Source organism: Myodes glareolus, chromosome 12, assembly GCF_982192425.1.
Source record: "Myodes glareolus chromosome 12, mMyoGla1.1, whole genome shotgun sequence".
In the NCBI taxonomy this organism is placed as follows: domain Eukaryota; kingdom Metazoa; phylum Chordata; class Mammalia; order Rodentia; family Cricetidae; genus Myodes; species Myodes glareolus.
In genome coordinates, this window is record NC_142037.1 from 53,292,323 (window position 1) to 53,319,103 (window position 26,781).

The window sequence follows — 26,781 nt, forward strand, 5'->3', positions numbered from 1 at the left end:
AACAATAAAAAAGAACCCACCTCACCTTTGGGAATATGGGAACTGTAATCTTAAATTTACTTTCTGCTCTCTTTGGATTATGGTATCTATAGATCTTTAACTGAAAAATCTGGATTAATTATCAAGTACTGGGAAAGGTAGCTGTATCATTTGGTGTCCAGTCTCTGAATGATGTGGAATAATATTCTTGTATACTGTAAATATTTGTCACTTTTATTAGTTTAATTAAATGGTGATTGGCCAATAGCCAGGCAGGAAGTATAGGTGAGGTGACTAAACTAGGAGAATTAAGGGAAGAGAAAAGACAGACACAGGCAACAGTCTGAGGAAGAGGAAGCAAGATGAAAATGAATTACTAGAAAAGGAACCATGCCATGTGACTGAACATAGATAAGAACTATAGGTTAATTTAAGTGGTTATAACAAGTTAGTAGTAAGCCTGTGTGATTTGCCAAAAGTTTAAATTTAATATAATCCTCTGTGTATTAACTTTGGACAGAGTAGCTGAGGGAGGGGCCAGTAGGAACAGAAACTTCAATCTATATATTATAGTCATATAAATGTGTGTACATATTATATATATACATATATATTCATTTTATATATACATATTGTCTGTACATGTTTTATCACATGGAAGTAAAAAAAATTATTCATTAGTATTCACATATTACTTAACCACTGGTTCTTTGCTTGACTTTTATCAAAGGGCCAGAGAGAAAATCAAATGTATAATTACTATGTCTTCAAAAGTAGGCATACTAGTCTTACAATGGTTCTAATAATAACTAATTCAAACCAAAAATAAAAATTTCAATTTTTCAATTTGTTGGTGACTTCTTTTGAATCCGCATTTTGTAAATGAATTATAGCAAACTATCACTAATTTTTGACATTGAATGCATGGAGCTATAATGACTTACTTTGAATATATTAGATTATAAAAACAAGGTTTTTAACATTGATGAATGCTTATTATTTCAGTCTGAAATTTTGATGTCTAATTTTTATCATAACAACTGCACTTAGAATTAATATTATATTTCATAAATTATCAACGACAAAAGCATAATGCAATTACAAATAATATCTTCACAACCAAAATATTCATAAGATTTTCAAAATTCCACACAATATCCATTCTGTATCACAGAATATTTTTCTTTTTTTGATTTTTTGAGACAGGGTTTCTCTGTAGTTTTTGGTGCCTGTCCTGGAACTAGCTCTTGTAGACCAGACTGGCCTCGAACTCACAGGGATTCGCCTGCCTCTACCTCCCGAGTGCTGGGATTAAAGGCGTGCGCCACCACTGCCCGTCACACAGAATATTTTTCAAAGGGCATTATAAAATAATTTTATTTATGGTACATTATTATCCATTGTACTTCAATTAACTGATACTAAGTGTGAGTAGAGCCTAGAACATGATAACCAAATATTTTAACACAAAAAATACCTCTAGCTCTTATATTTCCAAATAAAATTTCAAGATACCAAATAAAATATGTGTGCCAGTGATATATCCAATGGTATTTTAACAGTGCTGATAATATTACTTGTATTCATTCTATTTAAAAGTCAACATGAAAATTTAAACTAAAACACACAAACATGCACACAATTTAGAAACCTCAACTATGAGAGAAAATTAATTATGTACAAAGAATGGAAAATGAGAGCAAGAACTATACATAAATGACAGGATAATCATAATAAATTAGAAATCCATAAGAAAATGTCTCAAATTCAAAATATTGATTCAAAAAGTAAAGGAAATAATTCATGCTGGCAAGTATTTAACAATGGACAGAAGAAAATTCCAAGGGATTAATAAAAATTTTAAAGAAATGATACAGTTACTGTTTTCAATAGAGAAAATTAAATATATAATAAGTTTCTAAGCAGAAAGTATAAGCTTTAAAAAAATAAATAAAAGTCATGCTGGCATTGTCTGACACTTTTCTATTCTTTATTTTTAAAAACTATCTAAGTAAACAATAGAATGTGACAATACAGTGATAAAACTCAATAATGGGTTTGCTAATATGTTCTTGAATTTAGAGAGCATATAGACTATTTACTTTATCAAAGCTTAATTTTAAGAAAATTCCTCTGGAAAATAATAAAAATGTCGCCAAAATAGCGACTACAACTAATAGAAATGCTAGATAAACATTGTATAGTTTAATACATAGTTAAGTGTGTAATGTTTTTAAAGTTTATTTTTCTTTTTATTCGTGTGTTTATGTGTATGTGTGTGTGTTTATGTGGAAACAAGTATAGCATTTTAGAAATGTTAAATTCTGTGTAAATGTTGTTACTACTATTTAAAAATTCCTACAGTAATTGTAGGGAACTAAACTCAGGTCCCCTAGAAAACAGGCAAAACTCTTATTTTCTGATAAATCTTGACAACAAATGTCTTAGATTTTTTATGGATGTGTTATAATGATAATGAAATTAAAACATAGATGAATAAATTCTACTATAAAAAATGAAAGCCATACAATATAATGGGATGAATGTTCAAATAAGTAATAAATATATGTTATTATTCTAAGTATAAGTAAAGTAAATGACAACAGACTAAGAAAGCCTACTGTAACTACCCCATAATGGTTCTAAAGATAAAATCATTTTCTAGAGTAAAGGTATTCATACAGTTCTAAAGTAACTCACAGAATCTCAATGGGACTCGGAAAAGGGAAATATAAAGTGAGTTATAAATAAGAATGTTAAATTATCAATATTAATTTTAGCAAGCATTATGCTAAGAAGAATGTTTTAATGACATCTAGTAGGGACAACTATGTTTGTTTAACAATTATTTTTGTACTACAATGACAAGAAGTATACTGACTTAAGAATCATAACAATAACTTAAGATTCTGAGAAAAACTAAAAATTTAATTTTATAACAAACCATATCTAACAAATAGACATTAAATGCCAGTTGGTTGTAAAAGGAAACATAAAACCTTAAAGAAAATCATATAGAGTTTAACATATCATCTAGGAATCAATGAGAATGGTAATTATGCATATATGCAAGGACAGATTAACATTTAATTTTATGTTTTTTTCCTAAAACCTCAGAAAATACAAGAACAACCATATGTTAAAAATATTAGCAATAAATAAACTAATAAACAAGTCATTTCATGTACTTGGTGTGATATTCTTGCTAGCAGAATGAAGCATGCATTGTTTCTAATAAGTAATAAAATGCACTATATTGAGGGGAGGAATTAATGGAAACTTCCCATTTATCCTCTTACCACGTAATGTCTGGCTATGGATCTCTGCATTTCTTCTCATCTGATGTTGTAGAAAGACTCTCTACTGACAACTAGAAAAGGCCACTTTTTATGATTATAAGAGTCATTAGATTTGATCCTTTTCTTTTTTTTTATTTTAAGACTAGTTAAGTTTGGTTTTATCCCATCTCTGGGTAAACTAGTCTTAGTTTGTTGGTTTCCAAGCAGTGTCTAGCAAGAGCTCCTTCTTATAGAGTAAACTTTAAGACAAAATAAGACATTGATTGGCTTCTCCCATAAATTCTGTGCCACTGGTGTCCTAACAAATATTCCAGGAAGGGCAGATTGTAGTTAGAAGTTTTGGCGGTTGTGTAGGTTTCCGTGTTTCTGTACTTTCTCTCAACAAACAGACTAGAAAGAAGGGGTAAAGACTTCATGAAGGCAACACCTAAACTTCTCAATGTTTAACGAGTTGTGTGGGCGTCATCCCCAGCAATGGCATCCCACTGTTGGTTATTGGACAACAATTCTTTGTCTTAACAACAGCTTTAGCAGTTTGGTGATTTTCATGCCCCACCCCCATTGCAAACACCTCAACTGAATACAACTCAGTCATTCTATTGGAAACCTTGCCTGGTGACAAAATATGGCCAGTTGAGAATCAATATCCCCAATTACTAAGACTTCCCATTTGAATCACTTTCATAGATTGTGGGAAGTTTCCACTTTTCTAGGTTTCTTTTCTTCCTCTCAAAGATCCCCCAAATCAAGCCATCTCTTCTGGAACTCTCTCTTCCAAGCTATTTGCACCCATACTTGAAATCCTGCTGCTCCCATCCTCACCCACCCAAAATTCTACTTGTAAAATCCATTATATCCCCACTAGATCCCTCCTTTTTGTATAACCACTCTGGATCTACAGATTATAGACTGGTTATCATTTACTAAATCATCTTATTAGTAAATTCATACTGTATGTATTATTCTGGTTTGGGTTCCTCAGTATGACTTTCTTTTCTAGATCAATTTGTTTGTCTGAAAATTAAATTACATCATTTTTTTAACAACTGAACAACACTCTATTGTGTAACTGTATCAGATTTTCTTTTTCCATTATTCTGTTGCGGGACTCATTGATTTTTCTGGTTTCTTTCTATTAAAAATAAACTTGCAATGATCTTAGTTGTGAGTATCCTTGCAATAGGATGGTGAATCTTTTGTATATATACTCAAGAGTGGTATAGTTGGATCTTGAGGTAGACCGATGTACAACTTAATGAGAAAGCATATTGAGTTCCATAATGAGTGTACATGTTTGTACTCTCACCAGCAGTGAAGGCTCCCTATCCTCCGCAGCATGACTTTGTGCATGTGTTATTGATCTTTGCCAATCCTACAGGTGTAACCTGGAATCTCATAATAATTTTGATTTACATTTTCCTGATGGATACAGACATTAAACATTTCTTTAAGTGTTGTTCAGCCATCTGATTTTCCTCTATTGAGAATTCTTTATTTTTATTTGTACTATATTTCTAATTGGGTTATTTGATCTTTTTGATATCTAATTTCTTGTGTTCTTTATATATTTTGGATTTAATGGGTGTTTTACTACTTTTTGACCATTCTATACATACATTTAATGTGACCAGATTACTCTGCCTAATCTTTTCTTATTACCAAATCATTTTTTAAGACTCCAATCCATTTGTTATATAACTTCCACTAAATCTAAATCAGAAGCAATTTATAGTTTTACAATGTAAAATGTCACAAAACATACATTACAATTTCAAAAAAAAAAGGAAAGAAAAATGCATAATGGGGGACACAATGAGCAAATCCTTGACCAAAGTAAGAGAGACTACAGTAAACCTAGCAGGGCAAACTCCATTTTGTATCAGATTGATACTTTACAATCAAGTCTGATGTCAAAAGGCTTAAATGCCATTGCCTTTCTACATTTGCTGATTGCAACACACATTTTTTTTCTCTTGCAATAGTTCAATATTCTCGTTCTATCTCTCCTTGAAAGATATCACATAATTCTGTCATCACTGACATCATGGGGTCTCCAATACAATTCAGGGCATGGAATCACCCAATACTGGTCTGGCCTCAGCAGTTTTCCTAAAGCATAGGGTAAGTAGCAGATTGTCTTTATTTTTGTATCCTAAGGACATTCTTATTCAAACCTTGATGTCTGGATATCATTTCACTGTATTCTCCTTATTTTAAGAATTTTTCCATCACTTCTCCAGTATTCCTTAAGTCTTAGGAAGGATAGTATTAATGACTTTACGGAGCTGAGCTTTTATCCTTAATTTATTCTCAATAGCATGCAATATTCAACACCACTCTTTGGAAAGAAAAGCTTTGTGTTTATTCATAGTTATAAACATAAAGATTTAGAGCACAGGTTGGTGTTATATCAATTTAGTCTAACAACTGTTTTCAGTTTCTTCATATAATTTATGGCTTCCCTTGTCATGGGTTTTTGTCAAGCTTCACAATACTAGGAATGTATCTAAGTCTAATTTCTTGTTCATTTGAAAAGGTACTCTTCTAAAAACACATTCTTAGAATGAACAAAACTTAGTTTTCTTTATAGTAAGAACAATGAAATATGTACTTAATTGTATGTTAGTTTTAATTAAATATTTGACCATTTATAATCTGTAAATTGTATGTTTTAAGACAATATTCAAGACTTGTATCAACTGCCTTTATGTGTTTCCATAAACTCATTTATTTAAATGAAATTAAAATTATTTTAAATATTCTATATATATATTATTCTTTGCAGTTGTAAAAATTAATATTTAACTAATTAAGTTCTTATAATTCTATGCAGAACATAGAAATTCATGAGGTACTTATGCTCACCTTCTTAAATCATATTAGCTTAGGATATCTTATTTATTTATGGATAAACAAAATATATGATCTTCTCTCCAAATGGAAATTTAGATATTCTTTCTTTTAAAATAAACATTGCCATAGACCACCACATGTTTCTTTTCTGGACATGTATGAGTTGCTATAAATCATTTTAGTATTTTCTGAAGTATTTTTTGATTCAAAGCTAAATTAAGTTAGAGAAAAGTTTCTGTTTTCTCATTGAATTAAATGCAGAGTACTCATGTATATGCACAAACACTGGCATTCAGCAGAGCCCTCATTACCATGCTGAGAAGTGTGGATTCAAATTAGAGCTGCATGTTAGACAAGAGCTTGCATAAGCTGAGGCTTGTTAAAACAATGTTAATGAGCCCCCATTGTATTGAACAGCTTCACTTTTCAGATCTCTCATATTTGTCCACATGAGGCCTGTGAAGATGCTGAACTGATTAAGTCGGAAATAGGACACAAAACTCTTTAGAAAGTCACAAGGGTGAAAGGATTTAGAAAAAAAAATCCCAGCCAGATATAGCTTGCTTTAGGTTAAAATCATCATTGTAAAACTTCATCTTTTGTTACAAGCTGTGTCAGGCATACTTTAAAAATCTGGACAAACAGAACATTAATAAATGGGTAATGTAACTTTCAGCCTCAAATGTATTTTATAGAATAATTTGTATGGACAATTTAAGGTTTTTCTTTACTATTTGGTTCTTCAATAATTAACTCCATCAAGAAATTCCATTACAAATATTCTTTAAGAATTTTATGCAGGCAACAATGAATATGATAATATGCTGTTCTACTGCCACCAATAAACTCTTCCCAAACTATCCCCCAAAAGAACATCCCCTCTCTAACTTCATGTCTTTAATTTTTAAACAAATTCCAAGTAGTGCTGCTCATACAAGAACAGATATGGGACCATTCACTAGTACATAGTAAGCCTAGAATTGATCATATTCTAAAAGAAAGATTCTCAGAAGATCTTTTCTATTTCCCCTTTCCAAGGTGATCTATATGTGTTTTATTAGAGTTCACTTTGTTACTTAGCTTGTCTAAGATCGTAGAAAATGGACCCCTTGCCCTTCAGTTTACAGCTAGTATCAGCTTATGAGTGAGTACATACCATGTTCATCTTTCTGGGTCTGGGTTACCTCACTCAGGATAAATTTTTTCTAGTTCAAGCAATTTGCAAGCCAATTTTATATTGTCATTGGTTTTTACCTCTTAGTAGTGCTCCATTGTGTAAATGTACCACATTATCTTTATTCATTCTTTGGTTGAGGGGTATCTAGGTTATTTTCAGGTTCTAGGTGTTACAAATAATGCTGCTGTGAACATAGCTGAACAAATATCCTTGTAGTATGATTGAACATCCTTGGGTATAAGTCTGAGTGGTATTGTTGAGTCCTGAGTTAGGTTGATATCCCAATTTTCTGAGAAACCACCATACCGATTTCCAAAGTGGTTGCACAAGTTTGCATTCCAAACAACAATGAAGTAATGTTCCCCTTATTCTACATTCTCTCTAGCATAGGCTAACATTAGTGTTTTTGATGTTAGCCATTCTAACAAATGTGTAAGAAGGTATCTCAGAGTTGTTTTGATTTGCATTTCCCCAATGACCTAGGCTGTTGAACATTTTCATAAGTGTCCTTCAGCTATTTAGATTCTTCTGATGAAAATTCTGTTTCATTTTTTAATTGGATCATTTGGAATTTTGATGTTTCATTTCCTGAGATCTTTATATATATTGGAGATCAGCCCTTTGTCTGAAGTGGGATTGGTGAAGATCTTTTCCCATTCAGTAGGCTGGCTTTTTGTTTTATTGACTGTGTTCTTTGTCTTATAGAAGCTTTTTAGTTTCAGGATGTCCCATTTATTTATTTTTGCTCTCAGTGACTGTGCTACTTGTGTTATATTTAGGAAATGGTCTCCTTTGCCCATGCATTGGAGGCTACTTCCCAATTAATCTTCTATCAGGTTCAAGGTAGCATGATTTATGTTGAAGTCTTTAATCAAGTTGTACTTGTATTTTGGGCATGGGGATAGATAGGTATCTATTTGTATTTTTCTATTTTGACATCCAGTTATGACAGCATCATTTTTGAAGATGCTCTCTTTTGTCCATTGTAAAACTGGGAGCATGGGGTGGATGGATAAGGGAGGGTGATGAGGAAAGACAAGGGGAGGAGAGGAAGGAGAACTTAGGGGAACGGGATAGTCAAGATGGAGGAAGGACAAAGATGAGAGAAATGAAAAAGATATTTTAATTGAGGGAGTCATTATGGATCTAGCAAGAAACCAGGCACTAGAGAAATTCCCAGAAAACTACAAGGAGGACCCCAGATAAATCCCTAATCAATAATGAAGAGAGTGCCTGAAATGGCCTTGCCCTGTAGTCAGATTGATGAACATCTTAAATATCACCATAGAACCTTCATCCAGCAACTGAAGGAAACAGAGGCAGAAACCTGCAGCAGAGCACTGGGTTGAGCTACTAATGTGCAGCTGAAGTGTAGGAAGCTGAGAGTATGAGCAAGGAGATTAAGACCATGATAGGAACATCCCCTGAATCAGTTTACCTGGGCTAATATGATTTTAACTATAGATGGACAGGAAAGGAACCAGCATAGGATCAAACTAGACCCCCTGAATGTGGGTAAATGTAGTGGCATTTCAAATATATTTTCATAAATAAAAACTGCCTGAAAATCTGAGAGTGAAACAGTCTCACTGGTTAGCCTTAAAGACCTGATTATGGGAACACACCGTTAATCTCAGTAGCCATGATGCCACACACCTTTAATCTCTAGCCATAATGATATACACCTTTAATCCCAATAATCATACTAGTTGCCATAGACAGTGTGGTGCTGGCATTTAATGATGGTGGTGCATACTTTTAATTCCAGCCCTAAATAGGATTTTAAAATGGGAGGAAACAGCTCTCAGACTCACAGACTCCTTCTGAGAGTCTGGGAGGTAGGGTCTCATTTCAGACTGAAGTTGGGGTAAGAGCCTGTGGTTGGCTGTTTTGCTTTTCAGATCTTTAGGGTGAACCACAATTTCTGACCCTGTATTTTGATTAATAGTGCTTCCAGTAACAGTTGTATGGCTTGGGTAGACTGCGGGGACACTGGCAGTAGGACTGGGATTTATCATTAATGCTTGTATTGGGTTTTTGGGAACAATTCTCTTTGAATGGATACCTCGCTCAGCCTAGATATAGTAGAGAATGCCTTGAACAATCTTCAGAGCAATGTGCCTTACCCTTCTAAGGTGTGGATGGGAGTGGTTTTGATGGGGAAAGGTGAAGGGCATAGGAGGAAGAAAGAGAGTGGGAACTAGGATTGGTATGAAAAATGAAAAATAGTTTGCTTTCATTTTTATAAAATACATAAATGAATTTAAGAAACATTACATCAAATATTACACATGGGCACATTATATGGCAACCGTAACACAAAATACATGTAAATATCACAATCCTCTTAGGAACTGGGCTGTGCATTTTGAATACTCACTGTAACATATAATACATCAGGGCTATCATGGTGGACTTCTTCAGGAGTTACAGTTAATGGAAATTTAGAATTGACTAAAAATGTAATAACATTTCTAGAGAATTTGTAGATATCAGACATTTTATTATTTTGTAAATGGTTTTACTTCATGTATATGAGTGTTTGTCTGTGAACTGTTCATGGATGTGAGGAGAGGATGTCAAATATCCTGCTATCCTACAAATGGTATTATATGCAGTTGTGTGATGACATTTTGAGAGTAGCGACTGAATTTTTGCTAGTCTGCTGCTATTAGTTGAGGATCGATCTCTCAATCTTAAAAGACTGGATTATTAATCATCCCACTTAAGGATTTATCCTCAAATGGATATTTTGTCACTCATTTGGGAGTGCTTAGGAATTCAGACATGTGAACATGTCAGTGGAACAAAACCAAAAAATATGAAATAGGAATGGATCTTTCCAGCTATGCGATTGTGATAGAAATTATGTTTTACAGGTGTCACCTACCTCCCACAATCATTATTCCTCATGTCCCGGATATTCTTATAAGAAAGAAATAAAAGTTATTTGACTATACCCTACAAATCATTAATGATTTAAAGTGTGAGACTGTTCAATAGTACAATTAATTCATAAATTTGAATACAAAGGACAGATGAAAGAAAACAGAGTTGCTCTGAGAAAATGAACTAAAATTTTGTTTTTTCCTTTTATTTGCTATTAAGGTTTTATGACCCTATCAGTAACTGATAGGTAGAAAACACTGAATTTCATCTTCTCAGTGGTGAACCCAACTCTATTTCTTGCAAAACACATTTATTTTTTCCAGTACTGGACTTTGGGAGTACACATTACACTGGTAAAAGTGAATTATTAGTCACACAATTTTATAGTTTGTGCTGCTCAAAATTTCTGAAATGATAGAATATTTTTAGTTTCAAAACACATCTCTCTTTTTCTCCAAATTAAATTGCCTTCCTTTGTCTAGTCATCAGGGAAAAAGTAGATTTTTCAACTTTGTTCCATCATCAGAGTTCTCAAAGATTTTAGTTCCACAGTAAACCTTCTCTCCATTATTATCTCTCATTACACTCCATACTAATTTTGTATAATTATCACATTTTAATGTCATCACTATATCAAACTTCATTTATGCCACTGTCAACGACTGCTAGGTATTAGTTTCAAAAGAACAATGTAAGTCTTCTTTGTTCATCACTGTCTACCTATGGCTTAATAAACTCCAAATGACAAAATAGATACTCAGTCACTGCTTCCAGAAATGAAGACAAAGAACAGAAATAAAATAAATGAATGGCAGGGTTTATATTGATATATTAACATTTAACCATATAGAAACTGTTGAATAAGGAAACTCCAAGACCCGAAAGACTCTACAAAAGAAATGTTCTGTGAAATATTGAAGGGTCAGCAAATACTTCACAAAAGCTTTCTAAGCTGTTATTACAACTTCATTATATACACTAAGCTGTTGACTAAGGTTTTCTGTCCTGCCCAATTCCCTCAGTCATTAAGTCCCCAAAAAAATCACACAGAGGTCTACATTAACTTTAAACAAATTGGCTCATTAGCTCAGGATTCTTATTAATTCTTATAACTTATATTAGCCCATTATTCTTGTCTATACACATGGCTTAGTACCTTATTCATTGAGGCAGTCACATCTTGCTTCCTCTGTGATTGGGTCAGGACTGGAGATGAATGTACTTCCTCCTTCCCAGAATTCTCCTGTTCTCATTGACTCACCTCTACTTCCTGTCTGGTTGTTCCACTTATACTTCCTGCCTGGCTACTGGCCAATCAACATTTATTTAAAATATAATTGACAGAATAGAGACCGTACAGACCATTATCCCACACCACTAAGTTGTCATCATAAAAGTATTCATGGGAAATGGGAGGAATTTTGAAACCAAAGGATTAGATAGAACTATTTTTACATGTCATGTCCACTTTCAAATAAATCAAGAAGACAAAGGAAAAGGTTGTTATAAAATGGATGTGGTGTTTTTATAATAGATTTAGAAACTTAACAATTAAATTTCTGAGATTTCCCCAATGGAAAACTGGATATTCATTAAGAAATGCAAATGTATACCAAAAATAAGCTATGACTTGTTGATGAATTGTTTCTTCTAATGTATAGACTTACTTAACAGTCAGTCTTATATGAAAATGGCAATATCAAAAGGATTATAGAATATTTAAGATGAAATATTGGGCAATCCTATTTTCATACCCCTGTGTTAACAAAGGCAGTTTTACATAATGGGATATAAAATCTTGATTTTACAAATTTGGCCATTTATATGTTCCATACCGTAAATTTCCTATAGACTAATAATGTTTTTAAATGTAATAGAAAGGAGCAACATTAAAGATTAGTCTCTCAGTGACATTATTAATAGTGTGTGAGTCTGACCTTTAGACGTAAAATGACTTGTCAAGGGTTTATAATTGAATGGTACTCTAGGGTTAAGTAGTGCTCAGAAAAGCATCAACCACATAAACTGACTTGTTCACAAAATTTACTTTGATGTTTCTAAGCAAGAAATGATTGCTTTGTGTGTAATTATTTATAAAGATTTTCTCTGAGTTTGACTATGAGGAAACTATTTAATTGACAGACTCTAACAAATATTTATACATTTATTAAATATACTACTATTTATAAGTTTTAAGAGGTCATGTGTGCTAACACCACACACATCATGATTTCATTTGAATTCAAAATAATGGCATTTTGTTGTTGATGTCCACATGTCTCTCAGGTGGGAAGATGCCACTCACTGGCTGTTAATCCTTTCCTATATGGTATTCACTATTCCTGCTGTATTTCAAGGGACAGAATTTAGCTATGCAAACTTTCCACCTAAATACATATCAGGCTTTCATAAAAAGTAAAAAAAAAATAAAACCTTCATTTTCATCTATTTTCTGTGATAAAATAATCAGACAAGAAACAACTCAAAAGACAAAGAGTTTATTCGGTTTAACATTCCAGGTTGTAGTCCACCATTGAAGGGTTGTGAAGTTCAAGCAGCTGACTGCATTACACCAGATGTCAAGAGAAGAGAGAAATAAGTGTTTATGTGCAATTTTAATAAATAAACATATTATGATTTCATGAGTTTTTCAAACATCCTTAGTTTTAATTTTACCTGCTCATTCCCTCTACTGCTGTACTAACCTAGATGCAGATTTCCATTAAAGCTCCTCTGTCCTGTTTGCCATACCTGCCTTCAGAGCACCTGTATCCTGCTAATTTCTTCTCCAGCCTTGCAAACTTCATTACTTTCCTATGCATTGAAGGTACAGAGCACTTAAATTTAAAAGTTAACTGTTCAATTTAACTATTGTAAAATTCAAAGAGCAGCCAGAATGACAAAACTGACTAAAGATGAAGGGAAAAAAATAGTTGTTGAAACTCTTTAGTTATGGAATATGTATAATAATATTAAAGATAATGATAATGATAATAATAATAATAATGTAGTTTTGCTTTGGTTAAAGATATTTATAGAAATCAGCAAGAAATTTCTTAAAACAGGTGAATATGGAGATGACATTTGTGTGTTCTCTACTTTGTATATCTGAAGTTAAAAAAATATTTTATTCTCTCTCTTAATGTTAAATTACAGCTCATTTTTTTTAGAAAATAAAAAATAATTAATTGAAATCTAAAACACAGTACAGTAATACTGCTTAGATCTTTCAGTAGTCAATTATAGTGATAAACATTGCTAACTGTTCATGCCTGGAAATTCTTGTTTTAGGAAGAGTTCATGGCTTTCTTCTCAAGAATTTTAATACAAACCATATGAATAAACAATATACCATTTAAATTCTTTTTTTGAACGTTATGGTTTGAATAGCACAGAAGGATGGCAAGGAGAAAGAAAATTCAAATGATACTGTATTCAGGAAGTTTTAAGAATAAATTTGAAATCACTGTTGTTTCAAAGCAACCCTTCTCTGCTCTTTAAAAATTGACAGTGATGGTAGTCTGTGTGGTGGTGGTTGCAGTGGGGATCCAGTCTCCTCTTTTATTTATAATGAAAGAAAACAGTAGCCTTTTAAGTACTAGAATTTTAAAGCTCAGCATTATTAACTTAATTATATTGTGAAAATAGTTCAAAACAATAGCAAAATAAATGTTTCTTTAATGCTCACTCTGTCTCATTCAAGATGGAAAAACCAGCCAGGCGATTGTGGCACATGCCTTTAATCCCAGCACTCTGAAGGCCCAGGCAGGAGAATCTCTGTGAGATCAAGGCAAATCAGGTCTACAAGATCTAGTTCCAGACGTGCACCAAAGATACAGAGAAACATTGCCTCCAAAAAAAAAAGGAAAAACCAAACTGCTGTGCTGTTAAACTTTCTCTCCTGTCTTTGTTCCCAATATTTGAATATTTTATAATTTTTGTCCCAATTAATTTGAATATTTTTAAAATTTTAATTTATTTAAACTATTATATAAGCACTAAATAAATGCTAAGAGACATAATCAGAAATTCAGAGTGCAGTATGTGCTGCACATAGTCATACTCATCTCTCTTCCTGGAAATAAGTCTAAAGCAGAAATCACAGGAGTCCAAGATCACCTTGAGACATAGAAGCTCCAGTTCAGAACAGATAAGTGTACAGAGTTACACTAGAAGAAGAATAGTGTATTGTTCCATGTCCACAGCACTCCTACCCTTTTCTAAACATGTAGAGAGTATATCAACACATTCTCCAGGGAACTCAATGAAGTGCTTGGGATAAGGGGCTCTAAATTTGAGATTGAAGATGCTGTGTATGACTTCAATAAAACAGTATTTTTGATGACACAACATAGTGGTAACTCATGAATTCACCACAACTGTAAGAGGATGCAGAGGATCTTAAAAAGTTTAAGTAACGTAAATTACAGATCGAAGAGGGAAGGACTCACAAAGACCTTTCTTGGCTGAGGATTTATTGGCAATCAATAGTTTCTGCAAGAATCATTGTTAGTTTTCTTTAGTTGTGTGGCCTTTAACAGGTTGACCACAATCTAATAGATGTCCATGCACCTGAATATATGGGCATCTCTATTGAACTTGATGGGTTTGAACAAACAAAAATACATACATTCGTACATATATAGACCAAACAATGAATAATGACACCGAGTTGGATGGGTCAGGAGGGTGATGAATGTAACCAAAGTACATTGTATGAATAGCTCAAAGAACGAAGTAGCAATAACTAAAAGGCTGGATTCCTGAAACATCCCAATTTGTTAAATCTGTTTGTCTTACAACAATGCCACAAACACTTGGAGAGCCTAATTATACATTTAAATAAATTATGAAAAGTAATAGTACTGTGAAAGGCAGTAGTTAATTTGTGGTGACTCAAGATAGCAGAGAACAGATTCAGAGTTTCCTGTACCTAGTCATCAGGAAACTAGGAAAAACTTTCACTTGAGGGCATATGGAACTGTACAAGGTATTGTTATGAAAAGAGAGAATAATCATGTGGTGCGGGAGAATTGTCTGTATTCTGTCAATCATATTTTAATAAAATGCTGATTGGCCAGGCAGGCAGTATAGGCAGGAAAGCCAGACAGGAAGTAGGGGTGGAGCAATCAGAACAGGAGAATTCTGGGAAGCAGGGAAATTCCTCTGCCATTCCTGTCCAGACCACCGAAGAGGCAACATGTAAGCTGTCACACTGAGAAAGGTACTGAGCCCATGTGGCTAACGTAGATAAGAATAATGGGGTAACATAAGTTATAAGAGCTAATAAGTAGCCAGAGCTAAGGGCCAATCAGTTTATAACCTTATGGAGTCCTGTGTGTAATTTCTCTTTGGGATTTGCCGGCTGTTGGGGTACCGGGCGGGACGGAAACCCCAACAAGCCGGCCCGTCATGCTACATATGGCGCCCAGACGTGGATAAATGAATCCACAGAAAGCCTGAGAAAGTTTGGGAAAGAATAGAGTAAAGTATGTTTTCTTGGTAGCAGCAATTTTTCGGTTCTGCTCTGCTTGCTAGAGGCAAGCAAATGCTCTCATCTAAGAGATGCTTCTTGACTCAGCCTTAGCTGCAAAACCTTGCAGCTCATTAAGAGGTCCTGCCACGAAACACTTAAATGCTGTTGGTGAAAAGCTGAACGCATGCTTTTCGGTTTTCAGTCGTAGCAGGAAAAAAGCTGTGCTGTTTTAAAATGCCGGCTTTCTGGGCTGTCCTGCCAGGACAAACTCTGACTCTTGCAGGCAGGCAGTCCGACTGAGTGTGGTCTGTGAGCAGAATGCTGCAGCTTGCTTGCTAGCAAGGACATTGAAACACGACAGAATTGTGGCAGTGAACACAGTTGTGGCTGGTATCTCAGCTATGAGTCTGGAAAGCTAAGGAATGAGCTGGATCTAGCTGTCAAAGCCACAGCTTTCCATATTGCTTTGTAAATTAAAGGCTCATGTGGTCAGAAAAAGAGAGATAAACAGTAAAGAGAGATTCAAAGAGGAAGAAAACCTCTAAATGGTTTACAGTGTGTATATGCAGGCTAAAAGTTAAAGTTCTTAGAGTTAAAAGGAAAGAAAGAGAGTAGTTGGGTGTGGTGGTACACACCTTTAATCCCAATGCCTGGGAGGCAGAGGCATATTGACCTCTGTGACTTCAAGGGGTAGAGGTAGATTGACCTCTGTGACTTCAAGGTGTGGTAGCACACACCTTTAATCCCATTGCCTGGGAGGAAGAGACAGATCTCTGAGTTCAAGGTGTGGTAGCACACACCTTTAATCCTAGCACTGGGGAAGCAGAGACACGTGGATCTCTGTGAGTTCAAGGTGTGGTAGCAAACACCTTTGAGCCCAGTACTGGGGAGGCAGAGACAGAAGGATCTCTGTGAGTTCAAGGACAGCCTGGTCTACAGAGTTATTCCAGGACAAAGATATATACGGAGAACCTGACTCAAAAAGCCAAAAGATAAAAGTAAAAATAAAGAAATAGAGGTTAAAATAAAGATGGAGAATACACAGAGAATCTTGATACTGTATGTTATTATGCTCTCTTTGAATTGTTTGAATGCTGAGGAAGGAGCAACAGCTGCTGAAAGACTTTTGTTTATAAATGCTGCTGAACTAACCCAAGATAGGAATTTTGAAAATACCTTGGCTTCAAAACTGAAGTCAAAAGGTATGTTACTTTGGAGAAGAGATTTTGCTTTTGTTTCCACAGAAAACGAGAGGCTTTGGATTTATTCAGAGTTAAGAAAAATCACCTTTGACCAAGGGAGGCCACCTGAAAAATCTCCAACAGGAATAGATGGCCCAGATGTCTGAGTTTTACATCCAGAACAGATTCAAGACTACTGCCTGAGATGATCAAGACTCACAGGATACTTCAGTCAGGACTTGATTATAACTCTAAATTTTCTTTAGGTCCCCATAAGATCATCAGCGCCCCCAACCAGCAGGAAGTAGCCTGAAATACTACGCCCACATTTCCAACAAATGGACTATGGGTATTTTTCTTTGTTAAAAAAAAAAGAGGGAAATGGTGCGGGAGAATTGTCTGTATTCTGTCAATCATATTTTAATAAAATGCTGATTGGCCAGGCAGGCAGTATAGGCAGGAAAGCCAGACAGGAAGTAGGGGTGGAGCAATCAGAACAGGAGAATTCTGGGAAGCAGGGAAATTCCTCTGCCATTCCTGTCCAGACCACCGAAGAGGCAACATGTAAGCTGTCACACTGAGAAAGGTACTGAGCCCATGTGGCTAACGTAGATAAGAATAATGGGGTAACATAAGTTATAAGAGCTAATAAGTAGCCAGAGCTAAGGGCCAATCAGTTTATAACCTTATGGAGTCCTGTGTGTAATTTCTCTTTGGGATTTGCCGGCTGTTGGGGTACCGGGCGGGACGGAAACCCCAACAAGCCGGCCCGTCATGCTACAATCATGTCTAAATTGTATAAAATATTTCAAAAAGGAAATGTAGTTTCATGGGAATCCTTAATAAGAAGAGTGCTGCCAATGGCATGCGTTGCCTAATCAGCGAAGCTTACCTTCCACAATCAATAAAATCACCTGGGGTATTTGTTAATAATTGACTTTCCTGATCTTACTCCATGCCCACAGAATTAGAGTCTCCCGGAGCGCTGAACATCTGTATTTTTAGTCAGAAGTCATGTAGGTGGACCTCATAATTAGTGAAGTTTGATAACATTGGTCTATAACAACAGGCTCCAATGTTTAGAAAATTTCATGAATGTAATATCAAGTCAGTCTGTCTACTAAACCTCTGCAGGACCGCTGTGTATAGTACGGTTTTTCTGTCTGTCCTTTATTAATATCTCCCAGAATCCTGGTTATAAGCTATTTGTTACTTAAAACCTTTCCTGCTGATCTAAACTCTTCCCCTGAAGAGGATAATACTCCTAACTAGTTGGGTTAATTCTGAAAACAAAGAATGTTCCTTTGAGAATTAAAAACAATGATGCAAATAATTCACTAAGTTTCACATACCTAGGAAAAATATTATCTTTTTTTTTCTTATTGGCCAGTGTCTCATTAGGCTGTTGTTGAATATAGGATTATAAAACTATATATAAACCTAGTGTTTTACCATATCATGTTTATATCCCTGCAAGGTTTTGTAATTCCTTAGCTCAAAAATATATGTAAAATGGAACAGCAAACAAGTATAGCAAAACAAAACCAAAATTGAATGCAGTTTTTATGTTTATAAACATCTTTAAAGTATTTTTCATTCAAATTTTAAGTCCTGTTAAGGGTAATTCAATTGATACAAAAGAGAGAGTTTATGAAGAAAGATATATATTCATTTAACATATACTCATTTATATATTCTAATTCATGTATATATGTGTGTGTGTGTGCAGATATATTCACTCACACAAACATATACAAAAACATACACATGATATATATATATATATTTAAAATTAATAATATAGATGAATAACAGATAGTAGAGAGATGATCAATGAATGAATATGTAATAGACAGAGGTAGATAGATAAATAGTTGATAGATAGACCTATAATAATTAGAATTTCATATGATAGGTGATAGATTAGTAATAGATAGGTAGCTAGGTAGATAGAAAGATAGATAGACGGACAGACAGACAGACAGACAAATAGATAGATAATTTGCATACTGAAATTTAGTTTCATGAAGATAGATACTACTATTGAAGGTCAAACTTCAAAATCTAGAAAAACAGTTAAGGAAAGTATCACGAAAGTTTTTCTGTGCTAGTTTCAGAAGATGAGTCACTGCTGACTCCCAATAATCTGTGGTGCCTCTTGAGGAATTAAACCATTGAAAGAAGCCTATAAATGTCGCCCTACAAGTGGGACACTGCCTAATGGAACTTATAATTCTTAGTGTACGTCTCCCTTTGGAACATTGATGTATTTTTAAAATTTGCTGCTAAGAGTGCATTGTAGTTTTTTTTTTTTTGTTTGTCATTACAGCACCACAAAATGAAACAGAGGTTTGGCTATGCAGCCCCAGGGATTTCAGCATTAAAAACAAAACACAACAGAACACAGGCCTAAAACTGCAAAAGAGCTTTTCATTGAGATGCTATTTTTGGTATTATGTATTGAGTTTTTACACAATGATAAAATGCTGTACTTAGTATTGTACAAAGAGCTGAGAAAAAGACTGAAAATTCTTTACTGAAGACTAAATGAAAATATCCTTTTCTTCTTTAAGAAAGATGCATTGAAATTTGATTGTGGCATTTTCACATTCTTATATTATATTTGAAAGGAATACTCATACTAAAGAGAATATAGTAGCTATAAATTTTGCCATTCATTCATTTGATTTCATGTCAATGTAACAAAAGTCATTGTAGTTTGTGATTAACAGTTATATGTATAAAACAAGAATAAAGATAATGGTCTCATAGTAACCTATTACATATCATGGTTCAAGACAGCATAAATAAATAAATATAGTCTTTGCCAATTATGTCTCATAGTCATCCCGAAAGCAAGAGATTACAATAGTCCATGGAATAAAGTTAGAATTTAACAATAATTTCACCCCCAGAAAGCCTACAAACTCATGAAATCTGAACAGTCAACTACTGAACTACCCCTGGGTCAGGGAAGAAATAAAGAAAGAAATTAAAGTTTTCCTTGAATTTAACGAAAATAAAGACACAACATACCAAAACCTATGGGACACTATGAAAGCAGTGCTAAGAGGAAAGTTCATACCTCTAAGTGCCCACATTAAAAAAAAAAGTGAAAAAGCTCATATTAGAGACTTAACAGTACACCTGAAAGCTCTAGAATAAAAGAAGCAGACTCACACAGGAGGAGTAGAAGACTGGAAATAATAAAACTGAGGGCTGAAATCAACAAAATAGAAACAGAGAAAACAATTCAAAGAATCAATGAAACAAAGAGCTGATTCTTTGAGAAAGTCAACAAGATTGACAAACCTTTATACAAACTAATCAAACGACAGAGAGAGAACACGCAAATTAACAAAATCAGAAATAAAAAGGGGGACAAAACAACAGACACTGAGGAAATTCAGAGAATCATTAGGTCTTACTACAAAAGCTTATATGCCACAAAGTCGGAAAATGTAAAAGAAATGGGCTTGTTTTTAGATAAATACTATTCACCAAAATTAAATGAAGAGCAGATGAACAATTTAAATAGATCTATAAGTTGTGAGAAAATAGAAGCTGTCATAAAAAAACCTCACAAACAAAACAATTCCAGGACCAGATGATTATGTTTGATTTTATCCTAGGACTCTGGATTATCCAGCCTCTGGCCCTCCCTGTGGTCTTTGACATGGGCTTCCACTTCTGGCATGGGTCTCCTGCTGGACCTGGTGAACACTTAAACAAGTTCTTAGTCACCTTTACCCCAGGATTTTCAAGAATAGAAATGATTGTCAAGTAACTGTGATTTACAATAAAATACCATAAATTATTATTTTAATTTTATTGAATTTTACTTAAATTATTGCAATAATTCAACAAAAATGCTTAAAATAAAATTGAAATTGTTCCTCTGTGAGTAGAACTTCTCATATCATGACACACATAAAAGATGTATAGTGGAATAGCCGTTATCCAGTCACTTTTACATGAAAAAAATTATACTGTTTTTTAACAGAATTACTAAATTCTATATCCAAGCATTGTTTCCATGCATGTGTAGTATCTAATAGTAATCATTTAAGTACAACACCAAAAAGAACAAAATAAATATCATCCTGACAGACAATACACATATATTAACTGATTCGTGGTTATTAAATTTTATTTTCTGTCTTTAGATTTACCCTGCTACTCAATAGGTATTCAAAATAAAATTTATGTACATAAACTTTTACAATGCGTTCATAATTTAATGTTTTATATTGTGTATGTTCGTGCGGGTGTGTGTACATGTATGTGCCACAGAACACGTGGCAATCAAAAAAATATGTAACAGGAGTCAGCTCTTTCCTTCAATGCTGTGCATATCAGAGATACAGGAGAGTTTATTACACCTGCCTGAAATAGGCTACTGAGTTCATACTGTATTCTTCACATAATGTGAATACACCCTCTTCCCAATAGTTTCTCTTACAGATTCCCTATACTTACATCCCTGACCTACCTTGATAAAGACAAAGTTTCAAAACTAAATAAATTTAAAAAAATAATACTTCTTTATTCAATTCTTTAGAAGTAAGTATCAACGAGACAAAAGTTCTGACCAACTTAGCAGGAAAGAATACAGATGATTTGGCAGGTCTTCATTCTGTTTTACTTGTTTTTCATAAGTACACCTCCTAGAATTTCACAAATCTTTTAAGATAGATGCAAACTTCTTCTGAAAACTCTAATTTAATATTTCAGGTCAAGCAAGTAGTATTAAGCTGTGTATGCTACATATAGTCTTGTAATTTTAAGGTCTTTTTGCATCATGGATTTAAAGTTGAACTCTCTCTAGTGGGTTACATTGCATAGAATTATCATTGCAAATACTTTATCAATATAACCATTTAAGATAAAGACTTTATATCTGGAAAGGGACTCAAATATTTAGCTTTATTCTCTGTGTAATTTGTATGCAAATAGATTATATACAGAAACTGTTATGCAATAGACACATATATATTGAATATGAATTCATATATACATGAATGCAGATAGTGGATGAAAAATATATAGCTTTTTAGTGCATAATAATCGTTGTATTGCAGAAATTGAAAGAGAAAATTGTTCAATTTATCTCTACTGCTAATGTTACAAAGATGAATATATGGTCAGACATTCATAGATAGTGTTGTTCTACATTTCACTGCTCAAATAAATAGTTTTGTAGTATGTTTAACAACAAAATTTAATGTAAATGTATTTGCAAATAAATCTAGATCTTTATTGGTATTCAAAATTCCAACAGAAAATAATATTAAAAGGGCCACGCAGTGGTGGTGCACACCTTTAATCCCAGCACTCGGGAGGCAGAGGCAGGCAGATCTCTTTCAGTTAGAGGTCAGCCTGGTCTACAAGAGCTAGTTCTAGGACAGCTTCCAAAGCTCTAGAGAAACTTTGTCTCAAAAAGCAAATAATTATAATAATTTTGAAAGGTAGGCCCCTGTTTTGAGTCAAAACCAATAACAATTGTTAGCTACATCTCCAAACATTAAAAGCTCTCATCAATTTTTGAACACAAGGGAAACAGCTGATTCAAGTGAAGACTAAAACGGAACCTTAACAAACCAGTTAAGATTTATAATTCCAAGGGAGAAAGGATGATGAGATATTCTTAAAAAAAATTATAAGTCTCTCTGCGTTTAGTAAGTCACATGCATAAATTCACCTCCCTGTGTTCAGGAGAGCACAGCTCATCCTTCCTATATTAAGTTGCTTAAATCCCACACTTTAATTCAATACAGTGGAGTATATTTTACAAATAACTCCTTTGCTTGTTTTGAAGGTCTCTTCTGATGAAATTCGGGGCTTTGAAATTTCCTGGAAATACATCAAAGCTTTCCATTTTCTGCTTTAATGGACAACAAGAAAGAAAACCCGATGAAGAAGAAAGCAATGGGTTTGGAATCTTTATGTTCTGTCAGTTTCAAGTGTAGACAGTGAAATGCACACACTTGTTCTACAGTAGGGTGTTTAGAGTGCACTCTAACATGATGGGCCAAGAAGCTTCCATGGTGCTCTAAAAAACCCAGCATACTACTGTCTTTCCACCCTGACATGTAATTTTAGGTTAGCTAGTGTCATTATTTGACTTCAGGAACTGGGAAATGGTATTTAAATCCCCTAATGTGGACTACTAATAAAAATTTATCAGAATGTGAGGTGCCTAACTACTCAAGGGCACAGGAACTCCTTTGTTTGTAAAAAATCATTTTGGCACACAAGACTTAAATAAAAATCTGATTAAGAAATTAGTATAAAATGATCTTTAAACCAATGATAAAACTGTGTAAGTTTAACATCTTTTCAAATTCACCGACTGCTGAACTTAAAAAGCATTGGTTTTGAAGCAGATACATACTTTTAATAATTGGTAACATTTTACTGTTTATTTTATTTATTTGATTACAATATAATTACATAGTTTCTCCTTTCGTCATTCAAAAATATCACACATGTCCTCTTTGCTCTCTTTAGATTCCTAGCCTCTTTTCTATTGTTTTTGTATACATATATTCTAAATAGATAAGTTCAATGCCAAGTCTCTATAAAGTACCACAAAGCTAAAGTGCTCAAGAATATATCCCTAATATCAAAACCCAAAACAAAATCAAATAGAATAAATATTCTCAAAATGTTACTTCCCTAACTCACGAACAGTGCTCTCAGAGATATTTTTATTTTTCAGACTTTTAATCATATGATATCTGTTCTCTGCTGCTGACTTCTGTAACAATTTGTTTATTTCCCTTGTAGCAGTTAAAAGACTTGGCTTCTGTTTAATACAACAATGTCAGTACCTTCATTCTGGAATCATTGTCTTTGTTCATGAATGGCACTATTGACAACACCTACTCTTTCAGTTTGCATTTTTCTCACCTGATTTTCCTCATTAATCGTCCCAGAATTCTATTTTATGTATCCTGTTCTGTAAGTATCGCTGCATACTAAGACTTTAAACATGTGTCTCTTAACCAGTTGAATTTAAAGTTAACTTTTAGTTCTGAGCAATCTACTAAATGAAAGTGTACACCAAGAAATAAAAGAGAAGTAAAAGGTTTTTCTCTTTTCTTTTTCTTTCTCCTCTATTCCGAGAGAGAGAGGCAGACAGACAGACAGAGAGAGAGAGAGAGAGAGAGAGAGAGAGAGAGAGAGAGAGAGAGATATTTGGTGCTGAGATATATTGAAAGGTAATTAGCTTTTTTGGGAATGGAAATGAAGGGGATTTTCTTTGCAATTGAGGCAAATTTTAGTATTCATAAAGAAGTCTGTTCTTCTATTGAGCAGCTATTATTCTTTTCTTCCTCTTTTTAGCTTTCCTGACATCCCTCTACATTTAGCTTTGTAATTACTGAAAAAATTAAATGATCTCATTGTTGACAATATTTCACTCACATTTTTTATCTAGATACTTAATGAATAGCTTGGATGTTAGAATATAATTTAAGGCAAAAGGAATCCATTTAGTAATTGTCATTTATAATCTGTATTTTTAGCATCTCCACTTATGTGAATTTTTTGTATGTGAAAGAAAGAGACATATTACACAAAAGATTTGCAGGTGTGTGTAGGTGTGTGTGTGTTACTATATAAATACAGGTTACATGTTGATGTTTCTTAATTTAGTTTTCAACAGTCTCGAGTATATCAAGTTACACAATAGAAATTTAAAAGAATGATTTTTATTCTGTTGAAAATGACATCTGTAATTTTATATTTCCCTATGTAAAATGGCATTGAATTGTACGCTAGTGTAAATATACATTTATACATATACAAGCATGAATACTTTCATTGCTTTGTTTAGAATTGATTATTTTGAATATGGCTTGAGATCCTTTCAATGTAATAATGACATAGTCATATTGAAAGGAACATTGAACTGATATAAATAAGTCAGTTATTTGAGTTCCATAGGATTTCAGAATAAAAATTTGAGCTTTTTCAGGCTCTAAATGATTAAATTAAGAAATTAAACTCAGGAGACAAAAAAGAAAAAGTTGTATTGGATGAAAAGTTTATACATTTGCTGAATTTCACCACTGGGTGGCAATAGTTACCCACTCTTATTTCTATGTTAGTTTTTTACAATTCAAAATCTGTAATAGGAGGAAATGAACTTTCTGGGCCTCAAGGTTATTTGTGGGTCTCTAAGAAACAGAAAAGTTCTTTCTTTTCAATGTATTCCAGTTTCTTTGTTTTCCACACAAAATAGACTCTGCTATGTATTTTTTGTTTGTTTGTTTATTTGTTTTGTTTTGGTTTTTTTTTTTTCCCTAAGAACTGTTCTCAATCCATTAATTGATCATGGCGCACAGGGGCAGGCAATAGAGAATTAGCACTGAATGCAGAAGAATAAAAAAAAGACTGAGAATCAGTAAGGAGCTCTGGATAATAACAGCATAGCCTCATATCAGAATGCCAGGCTTGGAACCAAGAGCTGTGTGTAATAACAACATCGCCTCATATCAGAATGCCAAGGTTGGAACTGAAATCTTCAGACATAAACAGCAATCATTTCTGGATCAGTCAGTTCAATAATCAGATTCTGATCAGTGTTCAAAACCATTTGATAGAATAAATTGGTCTGAAAATTAAGAACGTATTGTTCAAAACAGCCTTACTCTTACACAACTTCCTCTACTGATCAGACTGACCCTGTATGAACGAACGGACTGAGGTAAGTTGGAATTTACCAGAGTCCTCTCTTGCACACTGTGCTGACTTTCAGTGCTAGCCAGGAATCAAAAGGGTTTTCTATAGCTTCTCTGCAGACAGCTTACCAGCTTTAGGATATCCAATGTTTTGACTTTCACTTAAAAAATTCCTGACTCTGCATCAAAAAGATGAAACAAAGATGACATAAAAGCCCCCTCTACAGACAGTCCAGACCATAAAGCTTCCCACTGCTCCACTTTCTTCTGCCATCTCTGCCCCATGAGAAGTGAGTCCTAGAAAAGATTCCTACTTTAGAGTAGCACATGGGATTCATTAGCAGGGTGGACTTTCTGCATGTTAGTTTGACTAGTGAGTTTGAAAACAAGAATTTCCGTGTTTGTGGGTGTCATTGGATTGAGGGCAGCTAAGAGTACACAAACAATATAGTGGCAAACACCAAAAAGAGCTGTAGTTAACATGGAATATAGGGAAGAGAATGCATGACCACCGTCCATTTTGAGGAACACTTGTGTTAAGAAATTCTCAGTGCATGATTCAGTAAGTGTGACCTGGTGGAACATTATCCTGCTTCTGGTTACATATGAGAGATTGAAAAAATTATCATCATTCTCATGACTTTTGTTCCTATATACCCTTATTACTCTGGCTCTAAGTAAAATACAACAAATACTTTTCCTCGTCTGAGGGTGCTCTGGTGTGCTAAACTTTTTTCCTTCTAAATTCAAGGTGATTAGTGACTTAGGACAATAACTTCAGAATTCTTAGTGTAATTTGGGGATCTGAAAAAGAACGTTGTAAAACTGACAGTAAGAAAACCAGCTATTCCTTTTTTTTTTCTTTGTTTTCATACTCAGAGGTGGTTGAGAAGGACCTGATCTGACCAGGTTCTAGATGTACACTCCTGGAGTGACTAACCAGTATCTGTAGAGTTGAATAAGTTACTAAGGCAAATGAGAAACACACAAAATGAAGGCAGAAATATGAATTTATCAAGTTGCCTTTTTTTTTTAATGTATGCCCTGGCAATGCTGAAGTATGCACTGGCAGCTCGTCTATGGTGATTCTGTTGAACTTAGCCATATTGAGCTTCATAGTCTAAGTTGATGAGTACGACTGACCAGGTTTCTTCTCAAGAGGGTACAAGATGCCATACAGATGGTGGTGAACCATCATGTGGTTGCTGGGAATTGAACTCAGGATCTTTGGAAGAGCAGG